The 22048-nt window shown below is 43.1% G+C and overlaps 1 long non-coding RNA gene across 1 annotated transcript in view; it reads left to right on the top strand.

Annotated features, from left to right (window-relative positions):
* The window catches only part of LOC148149862 (uncharacterized), a 72513-nt gene extending 56273 nt beyond the window's left edge, over nt 1-16240 (top strand). The window contains exon 3 of the long non-coding RNA XR_015757149.1: nt 15059-16240. This is a non-coding gene — a long non-coding RNA (uncharacterized LOC148149862). The remainder of the gene's footprint in view (nt 1-15058) is intronic.
* Nucleotides 16241-22048: the final 5808 nt, after the last annotated feature.

The following is a 22048-nucleotide window of genomic DNA, read 5'->3' as shown; positions in this document are numbered from 1 at the left end:
AACATGTGCCCATTCACCTCCTTCCTCCTCATTGTCCAAGGCCCCAGACATGCCTTGCCAGTGAAGCAGCTTACCCCTTCCAACCTTGTCTACTGTATTTGCTGCTCACCTTGCAGTCTCCTTTACACTAGTGAAGTGAGTGGCCATTTTGTGGAACATCTCTGTTTTGTCTGCAGGAATGACTCTTCCCTCCCAGTTGCTTGCCATTTCTGTAAGCCCACCTTGCTCTCATGCCAACCTTTCTGTCCTGGGCTTGCTGCAATGTTCAAACTAAGTACAACACAAGCTTCAGGAACAACACCTCATTTTCTCTCTTGGTACTTTATAGCCTGGAGATCTCAATTTTGAACTCAATAACTTTAGAAATTGACCACATTATGACTGTTCTATACTTTTCTTACATTCTTTCTCCCACCCCCACAAGCCCCACAGCCATGTTGTTTTTGTATCTTGTTTAGTTTGCACTTAGTAGTAAGGATCAATTTTCTCTCTTTAACATATTAATTTATACCCTTAATGCATATCTATTTTCTTCCTGCTCTGCATTGGTCCTCCACCACCATTTGACTCTATCATAAGTATAAAAAAAACTATTTTCCAACATCTTTCAGTTCTGAAGAAGAGTTATACTGGAGCTGAAACATTAACTCGGTTTCTATCTCTACAGATTAGATTCCCAACAATGTGAAAACCAGCCCATCAAGTCCACACCGACCCGCCAAAGAGTAACCTACCCAGACCTATTCCCCTACATTTACCCCTGACTAATGCACCTAATACCATGGGCAATTTAGCATGGCCAATTCACCTAACCTGCATATCTTTGGATTGTGGGAGGAAACCCACGCAGACACGGGGAGAATGTGCAAATTCCACACAGACAGTCACCCAAGGCTGGAATTGAAACCGGGTCCTTGGCACTGTGAGGCAGCGGTGCTAACCACTGAGCCACCATTCCATCCCAAATGCTGCCAGACATGCTGAGTTTCTCCAGCATTCTCTGTGTTTGTATCAGATTTCCATCACCTGTAGTATTTTGCTTTTACATGACTGTTTAAACACTTGCTTTGCTACCCTAAGAAATTGTTCCATTTATGATAAAATTGATAAAAGCAAATGCAGTTCTCATGCTTTCACTCCCATTCACCTTCCACTCACACCTCATCTCCCATCTATGCTACCCCCACAATTCCTCACATCTTCCATACAAACCGATACCCCTCTACACATCTTTTACAGTTCCTATGCCAACTTCACCCAAACTAACTCCCCATTCATCCCATAGTCCTTTACAGCACCTCACAAACAATGGCAACTCTTGCCAACCCTTTGGCTTTATACCATCCATGCCAACTCACCCAGTTTCCTAAAACATAAACAAAGAATTGCGGATTCTGAAGATCTGAAACGAATTGCCTCGCAATTTCTGTTTTTTGCCCCCAATTTCCACCATGGCCACAGCTTAGGAGCCAAGATGAAATTAAAAAATAAAGTTCTAAATGTTTGTGGCGGACATTGTTATATTTTTAAAAATTTGATTGATACTGTTTAAAAATCTTTAAATACTTTATTTCCTATGAAAAAAAATCATTCAGGAACTTCATCCCCAATTAAATCCATACATTTGCATTCACAGTCCTACTTCCAAGACACTTTATCTCTTTGTAGATTCTTATAGCTGTCAATCAAACTGTGAACTTTCTCTGTCTTCTGCTTTGACGAAGATGACCTATTGTAGTAATCAAACAGTAATAGTTATTATGTTAACAAACAATGAAAAAAAAAATTCTTTCCCCCCTAACAAAGCCTGGATTTTGTTTTTCAACATGTTAAAGGGCCTGAGAATTTACAGTTCCAAAGAGCTTGTCCATATTTTCACAGACATTCGAGTCCACACTTAACCATCCCAAAGGGTTACTTGACCATTGCCAAAGGACACCTGACCTCTATGAAATGGTGCCTTAGCTCTTTGAAAGTGTACATTACATATCCAAATAACTCCAGGAAATTTAAATCTTTTACTCAAATATGTAAGTACCATGAGTCATGTTTCGAAAATCGCAGAAATGAAATTAGATGTCTTTGAAGACAGCTGTAATTTTACACGAGCAACTGCCTCCATGAACAGTGGATGAGCAAAGTGCTACCCTGAGTACCTTCCATCCAGTGAAACAGTGGAAGCTGGATTTGTGAATAGGGCTTGGAATTGAGGCTCTGACACCATTTTGTTTAAGGCAATGAGCCCTTCCCACTCCTTGAAAATTGTGGCCCTATTGCCTGATGAATTCAATGACAGGAATGTTGGCCAGTTGTCGTCTTCTGCTTCATTCAGAAAAACTGGTACTCTGCTCTTTAACTGTAAGTTCAATTGTAGTTTATGGCATTCTCTGGTGGCTTATTTTAAATGTCAATTACTTTTTATGATGACTACTTCTCAAGTGCCTATTTACTTTTAGTTTATAGATTTTTAAAATTATCTTCACAGGTCTCTGCACCTTTCATTATTGTGAATAATTTATACAAATTCACTGTAAAGCAATTTGCTTCTTGTCCTTCTGCTATTGAAACCTGCAACTGGGTCATCACAACTGTGCACTTGGCTGACCATGACCTTTCCACAGTAATCACACAACAGAGAGATAGTTGGTTCTTTTCAGCCAACGTATGCGGTTATTTTTGGACTACCTTTGTGAAAATGTTACCATCAAAATTGAACAGAGGCCTCACCATAATGCTCCACCTGGGAATGAATCATACAGGATGATGATACAGTATATGCCTCTGAATTCAGAACAAAAATTTATTCTTCTGTATAAAGGCAATCCAAGGCACTTTGTGGAAGCATTATCAAACAAAACATTACATCAGGCTGCAAAAGGAGATTTTCAACAAAAACAGAAATTACTGGAGAAACTCAGCCGGTCTGGTAGTATTTGTGGAGAGAAAGCAGTCCTCTCAGTTGTCTGGGGAGGCTGTTTGCTGGAAAAGGGACGTTGGCAAGTGGGAGGCTTTTAGATGGAAGATAGCAAGAGTTTAGGGCCAGCATGTTCCTCTCAGAGTGAAGGGCAAGACTGGCAGGAGTAGGGAACACTGGATGACTAGGGATATTGAGGCTCTGGTCAAGAAGAAGAAGGAGGCATATGTCATGTGTATAGACAGCTGGGATCAAGTGAATCCCTTGGGGAGTATGGGGGGAAGTAGGAATACCCTTAAGAGTGAAATCAGGAGGGCAAAATGATATTTTGAGATAGATTTGACAGATAAGGTCAAAGAGAATTTAAAGAAATTCTACAGTATGTTAAGGGCAAAAGAGTAACAAGGGAGAGAATCGGGCCTCTTAAAGATCAATGAGGTTTTATGTGTTGAACAACAGGAGATGGGTGAGGTCTTAACCAAATGTTTCTCATCAGCATTTGCCATAGAGAAAGATATGGAAGCCAGGGAACTCAGGGAAATAAATACTGTGTCTTGAAAAGAGTCCACGCTACAGAAGAGGTGTTGGAGGTCTTAAAATGCAAAAGGTAGATAAATCCTCGGGATCTGATCAAGTGTATACCAAGACATTATGGGAAGAAATTGTGGGGGCTCTGATGGAGATATTTGTGTCATTAACAGCCATGGGTGAGGTGCCAGAAGATTGGAGGATGGCTAATGTTGTGTCATTAGTTCACAAAGGCTGCAAGGAAATGCCAGGGAACTACTAACCAGTGAGCCTGATGTCAGTGGTGGATAAGTTATTGGAAGGAGTTCTGAGAGACAGGATCTACATGCATTTGGAAAGGCAAGGACTGATTAGGGATAGTTAGTATGGATTTTTGTATGGGAAATTGTGTTTCACAAATTTGATTGATTTTTTTTGAAAAGGTAATCAAGATAATAGATGAAGGCAGGGTAGTAGATGCTGTCTACATGGGCTTTAGGAAGGCCTTTGACAGGTACTCCCTGGTAGACTGGTTAGTGAGATTAATTATGTGGCATCCAGGGAGAGCTAGCCAATTAGATACAAAAATGGTTTGATGATGGGAGACAGAGGGGTGTGGTAGAGAGTTGTTTTTCAAATTGGAGGCCTGTGACCAGTGGTGTACCACAAGGATTACTGTTGTTCATCATTTATATAATGATTTGGTTGAGAATATAGTAGGCATAGTTAGTAAGTTTTCAGATGACACTAAAATCGGTGGGACAGTGAACAGAGAAGAATGTTATCTAAGAGTACAATGGGATCTTGATCAACTGGGCCAGTGGGTCAAGGAGTGGCAGATGAAGCTTAATGCAGGTAAGTGTGAGGTGTTACATTTTAGTAAGACAAACCAGGCAGGACATACACAGATAATGGTAGGGCCCTGGGGAATGTTGTCGAACAATGAGACCTAGGGGTGTGAGGTACTTAGTTCCTTGAAAGTGGTGTCACAGGTAGACAGCGTGGTGGAGAAGGCATTTGGCATGTTTGTCTTTATTGGACAGAGCACTGAGTACAGGAGTTGTGACATCATGTTACAGCTGTACAAGACATGGGTAAGGCCACATTTCGAGTGCTGTGTACATTCCTAGTCACCTTGTGATAGGAAGGATGTTATTAAACAGAAAAGGATGCAAAAATAATTTACAAAAATGTTGCTGAGACTGGAGAGTTTGAATTACAAGGAGAGGCTGGATAGCTTGGGACCTTTTCCTTGGAGCATAAGAGGCTGAGGGTGACCTTATATAGGTTGATAAAATCACAAGGGGCATGGGTAAGATGAACAACAAGGGTCTTTTCCCCAGGGCAGGTGAGTGCATAATTAAAGGACATAAGTTTAAGGTGAGAAGGGAAATATTTAAAAGACATCAGAGTGGCAACGTTTTCACACAGAGGGTGATGCATGTATGGAATGAACTGTCAGAAGAAGTGGTGCAGGCAGGTACAATTACAATATTTAAAAGAAATTTGGACAGGTACATAAATAGGAAAGGTATAGAGGAATATAGTCCAAACGCAGCCAAGTAGGACTAGTTCAGTTTAGAAAACCTGGTTAGCATGGGTGAGTTCAGCAGAAAGGTCTATTTCCATGCTGTATGACTCTACAACCTTTTCGGGTCCAGTGACCCTTTGTCAGAACTATTAGTAGTTAGGAAAAGAAATATGATGAAGACAGGGGGGGGTTTTGGTGAGGGGTGGGGGGCGTGGCGGGTGGAGACGTGGAATGAGGTTGGGTTAGTGGAGAAGGAGTAAGTGATAGATGAAGACAGAGCCCAGAAGGAGTGAAAGACAGGTAGGCAGACAAAGGAATGGATAATGGTAAGCCAGGGAGAAAGAAAGGCTGACAATGGGGAGCATCAGGAGGTAAAAATGGACTGGCTGTGCTGAAAACAGCCCACATGATGACAGGACCTGGAGTGTGGGGTTGAGTAAAGGACTGAAAGGAAGGTGCATTGAGTGCTGAAGACTGCGGAAAATGAGGTGCTGTTCTTCAAGCACTGAACTTTCTGGAGCAGTACAGTAGGCCCGAGGTGGAAATATTGCCCAGGGCACACAGTGGAGTGTTGAAATGGCAAGAAACTAGAAGCTCAAGATAATTTTTGACTTACCGTTATCCATCCCTTTATCTGTCCAATCATCTTTCTCTCTGTCACTCTGGGTTCCTTCTCCATCTACTTGCTTACTCCTATCCCCTCAGCTCCACCACCCCACCCCAACCCTGTCTTCAGCACATATGCCTCCTTTCTCTAGCTACTAATACTTCTGAAGAAAGGTCACTGGTCCGGAAACATTAATTCTACTTTCTCTCCACAGATACGTCTGGGCTTGCTGAGTTTCTCCAGCAATTTTTGTTTCTATGTCAGGTTTGCAGCATCTTCGTTTAATTTTAAGAATATATTCAGATTGTTTGGTCAGTGGTTTTAGCAAGTGTCCAAAAGGTGGAAAGATATTTGCAGAGATTTGTGAGGTGAGCTCGAGGGAAGTCAGTCAGCTAAAGATACTGCTGTTGTGCTCCTACATAGATTTCAGACCTAACCAGCAAATTACCTTTAAGACAGTTTAATGATACCACAACATAAATGAAAAGGGAAAATTCAAAAAGCAGGTTAGGATCATGGAAAACTACATAGATGCTGCTAATAGAAAAGCAGGAAGACTCCTCAGACAGAGTAAGACATGGAGAAAAAGAGGAGACTCCAGAGGCAAGAAAAAGAGATCTTGGAAGACTCAGCATCAAAGTGATGAACAGAGACATCAGTGGTGCTTGCAAAACAATGACCTGCTCATTGACACTCAATCTGGTTTCTGCCAGAGGTGTTCAGCTCCTGACCTCATTACAGTTTTGATCTAAACAGAGATGGAAGAGCTGAACTCCAGAGGTAAAAGGTGAGGATGACTGTCCTTGACGTCAAAGTAGCATTTGAATGAGTGTAGCATCATCAGGCCCGAGCAAAACTGGAGTCAATGGTAATCATGGGGAAAAATCACTCTCTCAGTGCTAAACAGAGATGTTTGCAGTTATTGGAGGTAAAACATCTCAGCTCCAGGACATCTCTGCACGAGTTCCTCAGGGTAGTGTCCTAGGCCCAACCATCTTCAACTGTTTCATTAATGACCTTCCCTCCATCATGAGGTCATATGTGAGGTTGTTTAGCAATGATTGTACCATTTTGGACTTCTGAAATACTGAAGCAGTTAGAGTTTATATATAGTACAATGTGGACAACATCAAGGTTTAGGCCAATAAATGGAAGCAACATTCATGCCATGGCATTACCATTACTTAATTCCCCAGTATCAACATCTTCAGGGGCACCAGTGACCAGAAATTGAACTGGAGTAGCCATATAAACACTGTTGCTACAAACAATGGTCAAAGGCTGTGAATTCTATGGCAATTAACTCATCTCTTGTCTGTCCAGCGCCTGTTGCCCTTTATAAAGCCCAATTTAGGAATGCAACTCCAATTATACTCAAGAGGCTTGACATCACAAGGACATTGCAGCCCATTGGCTGCTTTCAATAATTATTCTGTTCACTGATACACAGAGGTGGCAGGTCATAACATTTACAGAGTACACTGCTGCAATTCGCTCAGGTTCCTTCAACAGCACCTTCAGAACCCGCAACCAATATCATCGAGAAAGACAGGGACCACATTTACATAGGAACACAAACAGGTCCTGAAGAAGCCATCCTGGACTCAAAATGTTACCTGTGTTTTTCTAGCACTTCTGTTTTTATATCACGAGGATTTCTTCTGCACCACAGACTTTCCTAATGGCAATATTTAGAATTCTGCAAGTGAAGTAGGGAATTATTTTCCATTCAGATAATATCACAGTGCATGATAAAATGAGGAAGGAACATGGCCAGAGGTCCACGGATGTGTTAAAGGCACTACTGAATTTAAGCTTGACACTAAATGAGAAATGGCAGACTAAAATAAAAGGTGGGGAGGAGGGACTTGGGGGATGGGCGTTGGAAATGCGATAGGTGGAAGGAGGTTAAGGTGAGGCTGATAGGCCGGAGTGGGGGTGGGGACGGAGAGGTCAGGAAGAAGATTGCAGGTTAGGAAGGTGGTGCTGAGTTCGAGGGTTGGGACTGAGACAAGGTGGGGAGAGGGGAAATGAGGAAACTGGAGAAATCTGAGTTCATCCCTTGTGGTTGGAGGGTTCTGCCCCCACCGACCTTACAGCCTCCGCGATCGCCACCCAGACAACTGCCTCCACGATCACCAGGAAGACCATCGCCGACAGATTCGTGACCTCCACGGGATCCACGGCTATGGGGAATAACACCGTTTCTGCTGTCGCCACAGCCACTTCTGCCCCCTGGGTTGCCGTCGCCGCAGCCACTTCCGCCCCCAGTGACATCACTCACCTGCACAATGACCACGCCGCATATGTCTCCGCCCCATGCTGATCTCCGTCACCACGCCTAACCCCACCCCCACGCTGATCTCCGTTCGCATGCCTAATCCTGCCCCCACGCCGATCTCCGTCCCCATGCCGAATTCCACCCCGCCCCGATCTCCGTCCCCACTCCGATTCCCGCCCCAACGCCTAACCCCGCCCCCACTCCCAGCTCCAGGCCCTAGCTCCCAGCCCTGCCATGTTTTCATCATCCAGAACTACCCCTCTCTGAGGATGAAAGATCAGTCCTCAGCAGAGGCCTCACCTTCATTCCCCTACGCTCTCGGATTAACGAGTTCAACACGCGGCGAGACATTGAACAATTCTTCCGCCGCCTTCGCCTCTGCACCTACTTCTTCAACCAGGATTATTGCCCACCCTCTGACGACCCCTTCTCCTGCCTCCAACACACCCCATCCACCTGGATACCTCCAAGGCCCCAAGGGATCCTTCCATATCCGCCACAAATTCACCTGCACCTCCACACACATCATTTACTGCATCCGCTGCACCCGATGTGGCCTCCTCTATATTGGGGAGACAGGCTGCCTACTTGCGGAACGTTTCAGAGAACACCTCTGGGACACCCGGACCAACCAACCCAACCACCCTGTGGCTCAACACTTCAACTCCCTCTCCCACTCCATCAAGGACATGCAGGTCCTTGGACTCCTCCATCGCCAGACCATAGCAACACGACGGCTGGAGGAAGAGTGCCTCATCTTCCGCCTAGGAACCCTCCAACCACAAGGGATGAACTCAGATTTCTCCAGTTTCCTCATTTCCCCTCCCCCCACCTTGTCTCAGTCAAATCCCTCGAACTCAGCACCGCCTTCCTAACCTGCAATCTTCTTCCTGACCTCTCAGCCCCCACCCCCACTCCGGCCTACCACCCTCACCTTAGCCTCCTTCAACCTATCGCATTTCCAACACCCCTCCCCCAAGTCCCTCCTCCCTACCTTTTATCTTAACCTGCTTGGCACACCCTCCTCATTCCTGAAGAAGGGCTCATGCCCGAAACGTTGATTCTCCTGCTCCTTGGATGCTGCCTGACCTGCTGCGCTTTTCCAGCAACACATTTTCAGCTCTGATCTCCAGCATCTGCAGTCCTCACTTTCTCCTACTAAGTGAGAAATGCCAACTTTCCTAAATGAGTTAGACATTCCTTGGACATATTCAGCAAGAATAAGGACAGCATGGTGGAATTGAGGAAAGCACAAGTTATTAGTGAATTACCTGAGTAATGTACAGAAGTCAAGGTGCACCAAGTTGGCAAGTTTACCCCCATTTTAGTCAGTCTTACGTAACCCATAAGAGAACTTTTGTAAAAAGGCTATTGGAGCCAAAACCAGCTTTTGAAAGAATGAAGAAGAAGCTACGTTTTACTAATGTTCTAGTCCATTACAATCCAGGCTTATTCAGTATGACAGCCACAGATACATTGTTCACAGGATTAGGAGCAGGCTTCTTTGAAGAACAAACTGACACAAACACAAAAACTGATCTACTTTGTATTGATAACTTCCATGGAGACTGAACAGAGGTACACAACCCTTGGGAAGGAAACATTAACAATTACATGGGGGTATATGAAAGGTTCACAAAATACCTAATGGAACCATCATTTTGTGTTAAGGTGGACCACCAGTCTTCAGTAACATTACTGGGTTTGGAAGAAATCTCAAAAATGCCTCCATGCATTCAAGGATTCAGGTTTAGGCTGATAAGATATTGCTGTTATATAGTCCATCTTCTGGAAGTAACAATGAATACACCCTTGAGGGCAGTACCAGGCCAAGAAGAACAAAAATAATCTTATTTTTGTCGAAAAAGTTGAGACTTATTTGCTGGCAATAACTAACTCTTTACCAACAGCTGAGGACAAGCTCAGAAAATTGTTGCCAACGAAAAATCTGACAAGAAATGCGCACAGGTCAGACAACTCTGTCTGCAATGGTGATTGAAATATAGTCCAGCAGACAAAGACAGAGAATATGGAGGCATGGTTTGTAAGTTTGCAGATGACACCAAACTGGTGGCATCGTCAACAGTGAAGAAGACCATCTAAGATTACGAAAAGACCTTGATTAATTAGGTTAATGAGCTGAGGGATGGTAGATGTGAGGTATTGCATTTTGGTAAAACAAACAAGGGCAGGACTTATACCGTTAATGGGAGGGCCCTGGGTAATGTTGTAGAACAGAGAGACCCACGGCTGTGGGTACATAATTTTTTGAAATTTGCATCACAGGTAGACAGGGTGATTAAGAAGTGTTTAGCACACTTGCCGTCATTGCTCAGACATTTGAGTATAAGAATTGGTACGTCATGTTGAAGTTGTGCAAATGTTGGTGAGGCCTCTTTTGGAGTACTGTGTCCAGTTCTGGTTGTTCTGTGAAAGAAAGGATATTATTAAACTGGAGACGGTTCCGAAAAGATTTACCAGCATGTTGCCAGGAATGGAGGGTTTGCGATATAAAAATAGGAAAGATTCGGATTATCTTCGCTGGAGACTAGGAGGTTGAGAGGTGACCTTATTGAGGGTTATAACATTATGAGGGGAATAGATAAGGTGAATGACCACGGTTTTTTTTCCCTTGACGTGGATGAGTTCCAAACGAGGCGGTGTTATTTTAAGATGAGAGGAGAAAGATTTAAAAAGGGCATGAGGGGCAATGTTTTTACACAGTGGTTTATGTGTGGAATGAACTACCAGTGGAAGTGCTGGATGCAGATCCAGTTATATCATTTAAAAGACATTTGGATAAATACATGAGTAGAAAAGGTTTGAAGGGAAATGGGCCAAGCGCAGGCAGGTGACACTAGTTTAGTTTGGGAACGTGGTCGGCATGGATTGGTTGGACTGACAGGTCTGTTTCCATGCTGTATGATTAAATGACTCCATGGCATTACAAGCAGAAGCAACAGTTGACAATTGTCAAAGATTTATTGATGGACTGTAGAATGTTTGCACTAAAACCAATGTAAAGAAAAGTCCTACAGAAACTCTAAAAGGGAAATGCCAGTGTTACGGAGTGCATAGTCGGAGCACAACAATCAGTGTGGTGACCAGACATCTGATGACATAGGAGATTATATTTCATTGGGCAAATGTGTGCCAGGGACAGCCAGGTGCCTACAGAGACAATAATCTCATCAAGGTTTTTAGAAAGACCATAGGAAAGGCTAACAATTGGCATGCTCGATTTTAGAGAGAAGATTAATTTAGGCCTAACAAAAACAGAAGTTGCTGGGAAAGCTCAGCAGGTCTGGCAGCATCTGCGAACAGAAATCAAAGTTAATGTTTTGGGTCCGGTGACCCTTCTTCAGTTCTGATGGGCCTGCTGAGCTTTTTCAGCGACTTCTATTTTGTTTCTGATTTACAGCATCCACAATTCTTTAGGTTTTTACTAATTTAGGTCTAATAGGCTATTATTCGGGATGAACTGAAGTGCCAACCCCCAATCAACCATACCAGACTCGATGCTCAAAACACTGAAAAAGCTATGTATGATAAATGCTTTCCCAGAAAAATTCATATCAGACATTAGAACTCGACTCATCACTGAGGATTTCAGGAGTTCTTAGTTGTGTGGTGAAGTAGAAAGAGCAGTTAAGACACTGATGCAAAAGAATTCTGACTGAAAATTAAGTTGATTCAGGGGTACTCACCATGGGAATTATTAATGGTAGGATGTTTTAAGTAGATGCATCAGTTTCAGAACACAACGCTCAGGGCAAATATAAAATCATATGAAGGTAAATAATCAGAGAAAGTCAATAGCAAAACACAGCAAATGGTTTTAGTCACAGGGAAAAAAATCCTCTGTCAACCTTAGAAGTCAGGGTTGTTGGCCAGGTTAAAGAACAGGAAGTCAGAAACCACAGTCATCAAACAAAAACATCGTCTAAGATCTTCTATTGTCAGAATATCTGTAAGGTAATTTACGGGGAACAGAAAGGCAATGATCTTCTGTGAACAAAGAAGTGAGATCACTTGTGATTACCACAGAATATGGGACAGCCATACCTATACCATATTTGACAGGGAACAGAGTGTGCATCTCTTTCAGGTGTCACTATCCTCGTGTGAACTCAAGTGAACCAAGTCTGCACTTCCAGTCATAGTTCCAAATTGACTCAACCTGGAGCTTTGGATTTTAGAAAGGGTGGAGGCAGATGCTGATAATGACGATCATAGTGACAATGCCAATAATGATCTTAATTTTTACGAAGCCTGTGTAAGTAAATAAAAGTTAAGTGGGAGAATAATGGAGACCAAGTAGAGAGAAACCTGTGGGGGGATGTAGCTTAATGACAATCTTGTAAATCAAGATAATGTGACTGATGACATGACTCTGAGTAAGAGAGACAACAGCCAGCGTAGAATGAACATGTGAAGGGAGAGGTCTTAGACACTACACTAAACAGCCATGTACAGATAAAAATAGTGTTATGGTGCATAAGGAGTGAAAGAAGCAAGCTTAACGATAAGGAGCAAACAGTCTGATTCTGAGCCTGATACGATTAAAAATTACCCACTTACGTGTAGATCTCTTCTACACTAATATTTCTCAGTCAGAAGTCTCCTGTAATGAACTTTCCCAGGCATCCAGAAAAAAAGCTAGCCGTGATGAAAGTTATCACAGGGAGCATGCCTCATTTTGCCTCGTGCTCAGTGACTTAATTGTCCAACAACTCAGCTAGTCACATTGACTGCTCCTCTAAAATGGTAAATAGATTTAGATTTGATTAGATTACATTACAGTGTGGAAACAGGCCCTTCGGCCCAACAAGTCCACACCGACCCGCCGAAGCGTAACCCACCCATACCCCTACATTTATCCCTTACCTAACACTATGGGCAATTTAGCATGGCCAATTCACCTGACCTGCACATCTTTTGGACTGTGGGAGGAAACCGGAGCACCCAGAGGAAACCCACGCAGACACGGGGAGAACGTGCAAACTCCACACAGTCAGTCGCCTGAGGCGGGAATTGAACCCGGGTCTCTGGCGCTGTGAGGCAGCAATGCTAACCACTGTGCCACCGTGCCGTCTAAGTGTGGGGTTAGGGTGGCAGTTGGTTGTACAGTCAGCAAGCCAGTCTGATAAGGTGGTTGTGTACTGGGGGAAAGGAAGGTGTTGAGCTAGCTGTTTGGGGGTGTAGTGTGCCATGTGAGTGAGGCATATGTGGTGCCAGGTGGGTGAACTGGGTCAGTACCAGATGGGTGGTGTGGCAGAAGATAAGGTACCCAGGATGCCAAGTGGCTGAGGTTGACATTGTGCGAGGTGGGTAAGGTACGTGGAATGCCCGGTGGCTAAGGTGCAAGGAGGGTACGTGCTACATGGATAGGAAGCCAAGTGAGTGAGGTTGGTACCTTACCAGGTTGATGGGGCACCAGGTGGATGAGAGTGATATGGAGACAGTTGGGTAGGATGCCAAGATTTTAGGTAAGTGAATGAATGCCTGAGTATGCAGGATAGGCGGAGGATGTGAGGGAGGTAGGGGAATGTGCCAAGTTGGCAGCAGAAGGCTGTTGGGTTGGTGAAGGTCTTGCTGTCGGTCAGAGTGTTGGTTCAGATAGGAAGGGTGTGTCAGGCTAGCAGGAGAGCAGGTGTCCGTTCTGAGATGGGGTTTCGGGTTCAAGCTGACCAGTAGGTGGTGGGAAATGTTCGGTCCAGTAGTTTTGGATCTGGCAGCAGTGGGTTGGACACAGGGGATCTGGTCAGGGGCTGGTTGTCAGAGGTCTGGAGGATGTCTGTGGTGTAGGGATGTAAGGGATCAGGGAGGTACAGTGGGAAGAGTTACAGACGGATCAATAGTGAGTCAGGGAGTTCAGATTAATAGTTATTCAGGAGTAGGAGTAAATTTTTAATCCTCTAATATTTTCTGGATAACTGTTAAGCTTAAATGAGTTGGATATCTCCAAATTTTCTGATTTTACTGGACACTTACGGAGTGTTCCAGATGCAGTAAAATTGCCCAATGGAAAATTCAAATTCCCAGACAATTCTCACAAACATGCTGTGTCAGCGATTCTATTTGATCCTAATGTATAACTTTCTCTGCTGCTTCAGCAACTCTGTCAAGAGATCCGAACCATTGTGCTCGATGTCAGCCCAGACCAAAAATGAAGCTGTGACAATCCCCCTTTAGATGTGTCCATGACTGAACTGATCCTTGAGCTTTTGAGGAGGCTCTAAAAATTGGACTTGCTTGTTTGGATACAAGGATTCTAATTGGCAGATTGTAAGGTTTTTGACTGTAATTTAATTTTCAATTCCTAGAAACAAGCTACTGCACTTTAATGTTTATGTAACAATTTTAAAGATTGTTTTCAGTAATTTAAAATGGGGACACCTTCAAATGATGGATTGACACTTTAATTAAAATGCTTATTTTTATGCTTGAATCAATTTTCAGCTATATTAACCAACTTGTGTCAAGTTACTATTAAATATTTCATGGGCTATTTCTTAAAGTAAATTTATTTTTAAAGAATTATGTTTTAAAATGATGCTTGATTGCACGGGTTTCTGGCAGATTGTACAGTGATATATAAATGGATCTGAGTGAAAACTTGAGAAAACAAATAACTCCTCAAGTCTGGTGGAATTCTGAAAACAATTTGGACTCTAATCACTGATTGCATCCAGAGCAAAAACTCCAGCCTTGACGTGTTTGATTGGAAATTTGAGGTGCATTTTCCCGACACGCTGATATCTAAATGTGGCTCTGTCTGCAATAGCAAACCCTTTGATATAACGTGTGTGTCTTGTGACAATCTTCTTATTAAGGAAACCAAAAAACTGCAGAGCTTACCATTTTGTAGAGCTTCTAAGTACATATTCTGTGTCATTTCTAGTGGTAATCTATAGTAGAATTTGATTCAACAGACAAAACAGCAGGACGTAGACACTATTCGTTAAATACAAAATAAACAGTGCTCTTGAATCAATTGAGTGAAGGATCATAACAAACAGCAAACCTATAAGAGCAGGTCATTGGATCTCTTCATTATACATCCATTGGAACACCATGGTGATTCTTCTCAACTGTTCAGTAACGATTACTTCAGAGATTTTTCTATGGTGTCTGTTTACACTTTTCATTTGTCAGTGTGCAGCCTTTGCAATTGTGACTATAGACATTTCAGAATGGTTTGTTCTCATTTCCTAGGGAAAGGCTGCACTCAAACTGTGACTCATTCTGGCATCTCCCAGCAGCAGCGTGGTGCTGCTGACAAGATTGCTGATGATAATGGCCTCTTGGTGTCCCTGCAGTTAACGTCCTTGCACGGTTCGGCAAAAAGCACAGAAAAGCTTCCAAGTTACCAGTCAATCGATACCTTCTCTGGGATGGTTAAAGATTTGGTTTCAGAGACATCAAAACACCTGGGATAAGGATATTTCTGTAATGGAGTTATACTGTCTCACTTTCCCACTCAGCTGTAACAAAGTCACTTACTCCAATGTCAGTTTTGTTACTGCAATTTTGCATTTTCTGCTATTGAGGATGATATTGAATTACAGTACAATAATTAGAGCATAGTTAAATCAATTATTTAGCAGTAGATCTAGCTTTTAGGAATAATAATTTTAGGTACCATTATTTAATACAATAAACTTACACTGAATTGTGCAATCAGTAAGATACAGGAACAAAGGTATTTCTTTGTGCTAATCACTAAAAGGTGTGCCAGAGGTTTGCAAGACCAGGAAATAGTAAACTGAACACTACTCGCTGTTCCTCGGGGGTAGGTTCCTGGACAGCTTAATGTTGGGACAATGCAGCAGAAATATCAAGCCTGTGAAGGGGAGAACATCTCACTTGCCTTCTGTGAGGGCAGAAGTGAAAAACAGAATGCCAAGCAGCGAGCTACTCATTCTCTCCATCCGCAGATCCCCTTCTTCAAAGGAAAAAAGTTTAAGAAAATCTTCAAAGATGCGGAAAGGGCGAATGACAAAAGTTGAGAATTGGTGTAACCACAACTTTGTGCCCTCATCCAAGTGTCAAAAGGAGCTAAAACAAATTGAAGGAAAACATCTCATCAATGCCTGTAATCTGGACTGGTGCCAGAACTATGCTTCACTGACTTTTATGTTTCTGCCAGTTCATATTAATTGTGACTTGTCTTGTGTATTTGTTGTGTCTATTTGTATGTATGTTGTAATTACTGTAACAAGGTCAGCCAGATGGATCTCACAGAATATGGTTTCTCTGGTTGGGGCTGTAAATCTGGTCCAATCAGGGAGCCCTGGCTGACAGATATAAACAAGAGTGTCAGAGGCTCTGTTCACTCTGAGAGTGGGCTCTGAGGGAGCTGGATCAGTGTCAAGGACTCTCCACTTGTAAATAAAAGGCGACTTGGTGATGGATTACTGGCCTCTGTGGAGTTATTTCATATGTGTATGGGAATTATGTAAAGGGGGTAACGATTACATTATAGAGAGTTAGAAGTGTGTCAGTTAAATTGGATTTGCACTTTAGATAGTTCTATTAAATCTTTTCACATCTGTGATAACTCCGGCATTATTGGACCAGGATTTCCAGCCCCCAGCCCCAGTGTGTCATGATACCGTATCAAAAAAGAACATAGAATCATTGGAGAAGTTGCAGAGAACATATGCAAGGACAATGTCAGAAATGTGTGAGCGAACACATCAGGAAAGGGCCTCTAAACTGTGCCTCTTTTCTTTTGTAAAATCAAACACAAAAATGAGAGCAGGAATAGGCCATTTGGGTTTTCAGTGTCTGCTTTCACCATTCTGTAAGGTCATGGTTGATCCATTTATGACCTTGACTCCATTTGCCTATCTACCCCATAATCCTCCATTCCATTGCAGATAGTATCTGTCTAACTTAGTATTGAATATATTCGATATCCCAGCCTGCATTTCTCTCTGAGGTAGGGAAATCTAAAGAGAGAGAAGATGGAACACCCATCCACTGGTTCGTTAGCCTTGTTATTAGGTCACTTAAAGGCCATTATTCCTGAGCTCACTGGGACTACTAGAGGTGGCTTAGGGACTTTCCAGGAATAATTTGTCTTTCCCATGACTCCTGAAGTGGCCTTCTGGAGATGTCCCTCTTTCAAAGTTGAATAGTGCCCAAACAAAGGACTCATGATCAGGGGGTGGGGGGAGGGGTGTGTTACTATTGAGAGACAACCACTTGCACTTGCATCCAAACTGATTCCCCAGCACCTTCCCAGAAACACCGTCCCAGTGACCCCTATCCTGCTCCAGTCACCTACCTCCAGGAATCCAATGGTGAAGGTATATTACCGGCGGCAGCCAGCACTCCCAGTGGCACTGTGTGTAAAGTAGAGCTGTTGCTCTCTGGTTAGCTGTTTTGGGGGAGGGAATTCTGTGGGGGTGCCAAACATTTTACTATCATCAGCAAATTTAACTGTGATAAATGTAATAGGGTCGAAGACTTGAAGAATGAAGCTTAACCTAATAGAGGTCTTTAAAATTATAAACAGTTCTGAGAGAGTGGAACAGAGGATATTACCTGTAGTGGGATAGCAAAACACACATTGCAATAAACTGCATCATGCTGTGAACACAAGTACCACTCCTGTGATGACTCATCAGTGGTTCACTCCTTACCACTGTTAAGTGAACAGGCCTTAAACCCAACATGGAAGAGAGAATTTGAGGGAATATTCTCCCCCAATGACAAACAAACCAGTGGAGGGTTCCACATGCATACAAGTGCCACTGTCAAAAGATGCATGAAAAATAGATAAGGGTTAGCAAGAGGCTAGAGCGAGTGTAGCAATCTTGGATGATTGTGGCAGACCAGGCACCTGCTTAGTCCCAGGCAGAAGACATGCCCCTGTTCTCGACCAATAATGACTTGGTCAACCCGCAGAAACAGTCACGGGAACATCAAGCATGTTTACTGAGGCACTCAGTAAACTGGAGCAAAAGATGGCGGAGTTCATTAATGTTAGCAGTAGCATGCTGGATGTAGCATGCATGTCTCACTAGACAACTGCCATGGAGACCCAGGTCCAGCAGAACACTCAGTGGATGCTTGATATGCCCATGGACACATACTTCATCACTTTGGCCACGGGTGCTCAGCATCAATGGTAGAGCAAGTGGGTGGGATGAGACACCTCCGTATCACTCCAGGTTGTCCCCTCATTTCGGTGAGACAAAGTGGTGACATAGGGAGGAAGAGTGACAGGTAGAGTCCCAGAAGCTTCTTGTCAGGATGGATGAGATGTTCGTGGTGCCTCTGTATACCCCGTGCCTGTGTTCCCAAACCTGCAGCAGTACTAGCCCAGAGGGGTGGGCAGGCATCTAAATTGGAGATGGTCATCAGGCCTGGAGCCTCAAGGTTCAATGGCACCAGTAGGGGTCAACCAAAGCCTTGCAAGGGTCAACCAGAGAGCAGGCTCCCTTCAATCCAACTGTGAAATTCAGAACCACACTTAGACATATTGGGAGGCAGAGACAGTGTAAATAACCTTTCACTTTTATAAATTTAGCTTCACTTGTAGTGTTACAATATCTGGTGTAATCGAATTTTTGCTGTCAGATCTGCTTATCGTACTGCCATGTCAGAGATGAGCAACCTGTTCAGACATCCCTACAATGAAAGAAGCTGTCCTCTCCAAGCTTTGCTCATCTCTTACAAGCAACCTACTCCTTGACTGCAGATAGCCTTGGATATCTGGGGCTCTTGAACCATGACATCGAGGACTGCAGCCAAAATATTGGATTTTAATGTGCAGGTGCCTGGCCTACACATATCATTCCACACTTACATCCGTCTTGTGAATGAGAGTACGGAATCTATGATGATTCCATAAACCTTTGCAAAGAATTCTTCATTCTGTCTGCATTTCTAGGGAGCACACTGCCATTCCAGGCTGGCAGATGTGAAATGTAAAGTTCATATGTCCACACTTCCCATAGTGCATTGGTTGCCCAGGGAAAGCTACACAATGCACTGCCTCTCAACATTGTCATAGGATATGCTCAAGGATTGCAGGGCAACGGAGCAGCCTACATTCACTCTGAAATATTAAGGGATTACCATTGATGGAAGAGTCAAAAGGAGATTCCTCTGGATTCCTCTCATTCTTTTGGCTATCATGAGGAACTTCATTGCACAATGCTCAGGTATCATCAGGTCCTGCAGCATCTGTGGAGGAAAATCAGAGTTAATGTTTCGGGTCCCTGCCACAGAATTGAAGACTGCTTCGTTTTTCTGGCAATTTCTGCTTTTGATTCTGATTTCCAGCAGCTGCAGTTCTTTCATGTTTTTTTTTTCTCAGATATTGTACCCCGACACATGTCTTAAGAGCTTCATGAACCTAGCTCTTTGTGGTCTTCATGCAATGTCTCACTGACTGCCGCTTTTTGTCTGACAGTCATGAAGGACACATTTTGTGAAACTAATTTAAGTTGAGATCATCCAAAGATACCAAGTGGGCGGTCACATGGGCAACAGACACTTATTCAGCAATACAAAGGTCAAGGACTGCAAAAGTAATAACAAAAATTCACAAAACAAGGTCCACTTGTATTTTATATTAAGTGGGGACTGCTTGCCAGATTAGGTGCAAAATTCTAAACAATGAAACAAAGTCAAAGCCAGCTCATTCATCCAGGCAAATGTTAGCACATCATTGTACACTGATTGAGGTCATGATCAATCTGTTTTGCTGGCTGCTGATGAACATTAGGAATGTACAGTAATCCATTGACCATTAGGAAATCTGGGGCATTTTCAATCTGAGATCAGGCTACTGAGTTCAATTTCATTTTCACCATCTGGCCATTTAATTCACTGTGCCCATCGTGGTGGACATCTTCATTTACGTTACAATAGCAACTACATTCCAAAGTATTTTAGGTCATTAGATGTGACACACAAATGCAAGATTTCTCTTTAATATTATCTTTGACAGACATTTCCACATGCCTGTGTTCTTCAAAAACAGTATTAAAACTCAAAGCATGGATATTATTAACTAGTATTTGGAAGCAGATTTCAGTTAGGCTCGTAACTTTTCTGATTTAATGGATTAATTCACTTTAGCATAAGTTTTATGTCCTCTGAAACACTTAGTATGCCATTTTATCTCAGTTACTTTCCATGGTACGTCACACTCATTAACAAAGGGCAAGAGATTCATTTGTGATTGTCAAGCTGTTTAATTTGCATTAATACACCTTGCATTTGATTAGAACTCTTCACTCACTGCTGGTGGTAAATTAAATGTGAAGCCAGAAAAAAGTGATGTCTTAACAGTTGGGAAGAAAGCACAGGTAATTACTACACAGTTACCATTAACATTGGCTTATGTTCTCAGGATGATGTTTTATTTTGTTGTTCTAACTTCGCACCATTCAATCTATTTGAGATAAATTCAGCCACAGTAGGTGATAGCAGAATGTGACTTCTAATTATAAGTTCGATGAGCATAACTATCTAAGGTGAAATATTAGCAAATAATAAATTGTGTTGAGATGTAATAGTTTTGAGTTGTGATAAGATTTTACAGTTTTAATTGGCAGTTCAGAAGGTATTAGCCTGATTATAGTGGTCAGCTTCAAAGGAAGCTCTCCATTCAGACTTTGCCACATTTGAGGTATGGATTTTACTTTTACCAAAATTAATTTGGTACCAAGTTAAGGCACTCGGCAACTGTGAGGTCAGCAAATGGGATGAACAGCAACATTGAGGAATTCTCATGAACCGTAAATCAGAAACTAACATACACAAATGATGCATGGTGGCTCAGTGGTTAACACTGCTGCGTCACAGTGACAGGGACCTGGGTTCAATTTTACTCTCGGGAACTGTCTGTGTAGAGTTTACACATTCTCCCTGTGTCTGCGTGGGTTTCCTCCAGGGGTTCCAGTTTCCTCCTACAGTCCAAAGATGTGCAGGTCGGGTGGATTGGCCATGCCAAATTGTCTGTGGTTTCTAGGAATATTTAAGTTGGGTGGGTTAGCCAGGGGAAATGCAGGGTTATAGGGATACGTTGGGCCTGGGAAAGATACTGTTTGGAGGGTCAGTGTGGACAGTAGAGGACAGAGGGTGGTGGTGGGAGGGAGGGTGATGGTGGTATAGTGGTGAGCATAGCTGCCTTCCAAGCAGTTGACCTGAGTTCGATTCCTGGCCGATTGCTGAGATCAACAACCAACACATCAGCTGAGAGGCTCTCTAGGTCAGCGGGAATTGGTAGGAGACACCTTGTCCATGTTTGACCCATGGGATCATATACCATCACCAGCTCTTGTGGGCCTGTCCTATTGGTGTGGTAAGGACATACACATGGGGTGGTAATGGCAGTATCTGTTGTCAAGCCGTTGTTTGACCGGTTTGTGTGACAGCTCTCCCAATTTCCCCACAAGCTCTCAGATGTTAGTAAGGACAATTTTGCAGGGGCTGAGTCTTGTTTCTTGTGCATTGGTCAATGAAGGTGGCTTGCCCAGTGCTCTTTTATCTGGCTTCGTAATGTTCAGCTGAAACTTGAGTGGGTCATTTCAGTGGGCATTTAAGAGTCAACTACATTGCTGTGCTGTGTCCTCACCAAGTGAGTAGTGAACCAGATGGGTGCGTATGGTAATTGACATTGGTATTATGATCATTATTAGATTAGCTTTCAATTCCATCTTAATTAGTTGAATTCAAATAATCTGCCATGGTGAGATTAAAATATGCGTTCCCAGAGCAGTACTCTGGGTTCCTGGCTGTGAACCCAGTCACACTACACCAACAGTGGCGACACTTCGAAAGTGCTTTGTCAGCTGTGAAGTGTAGGATGCCCTCTGGTTGTGAAGGGTGCCACACAAATGCAAATCTTTCTTCCTCTAAATGCATTAGTCGGAGGACTTGCCCTTCAGCTGGACTTTTATTACCGCATCTTTTGTTCTCTTCTACTGGAACAAAGATCGATTGTTCAACTGTTTTTAAGTAATTTGTCCTCAGCTGTAAGCTTCCAAGAAATTTCCTACTCCATTATTTTCAAATGTGTTTACTGAAATTCAGATGTACTGATACTTACAGAGAAAGTGCTATCTGCCTGCATTTTAATTTACGTTCAGAATTTCTCAGCTTGCACACATGTTAACAAGAGCACACCCTTCAAAGGATCAGCATGGACTCGATGGGCTCATTTGGCACTGTCGGCATTCT

The sequence above is a fragment of the Chiloscyllium plagiosum genome, unplaced genomic scaffold (assembly GCF_037043375.1).
Source record: "Chiloscyllium plagiosum isolate Xiang-an unplaced genomic scaffold, Cpla_swu_hap1 HiC_scaffold_5, whole genome shotgun sequence".
Lineage (NCBI taxonomy): Eukaryota > Metazoa > Chordata > Chondrichthyes > Orectolobiformes > Hemiscylliidae > Chiloscyllium > Chiloscyllium plagiosum.
Note: the sequence above shows the minus strand (reverse complement) of the source record. Positions and strands in the feature narration are given on the sequence as shown.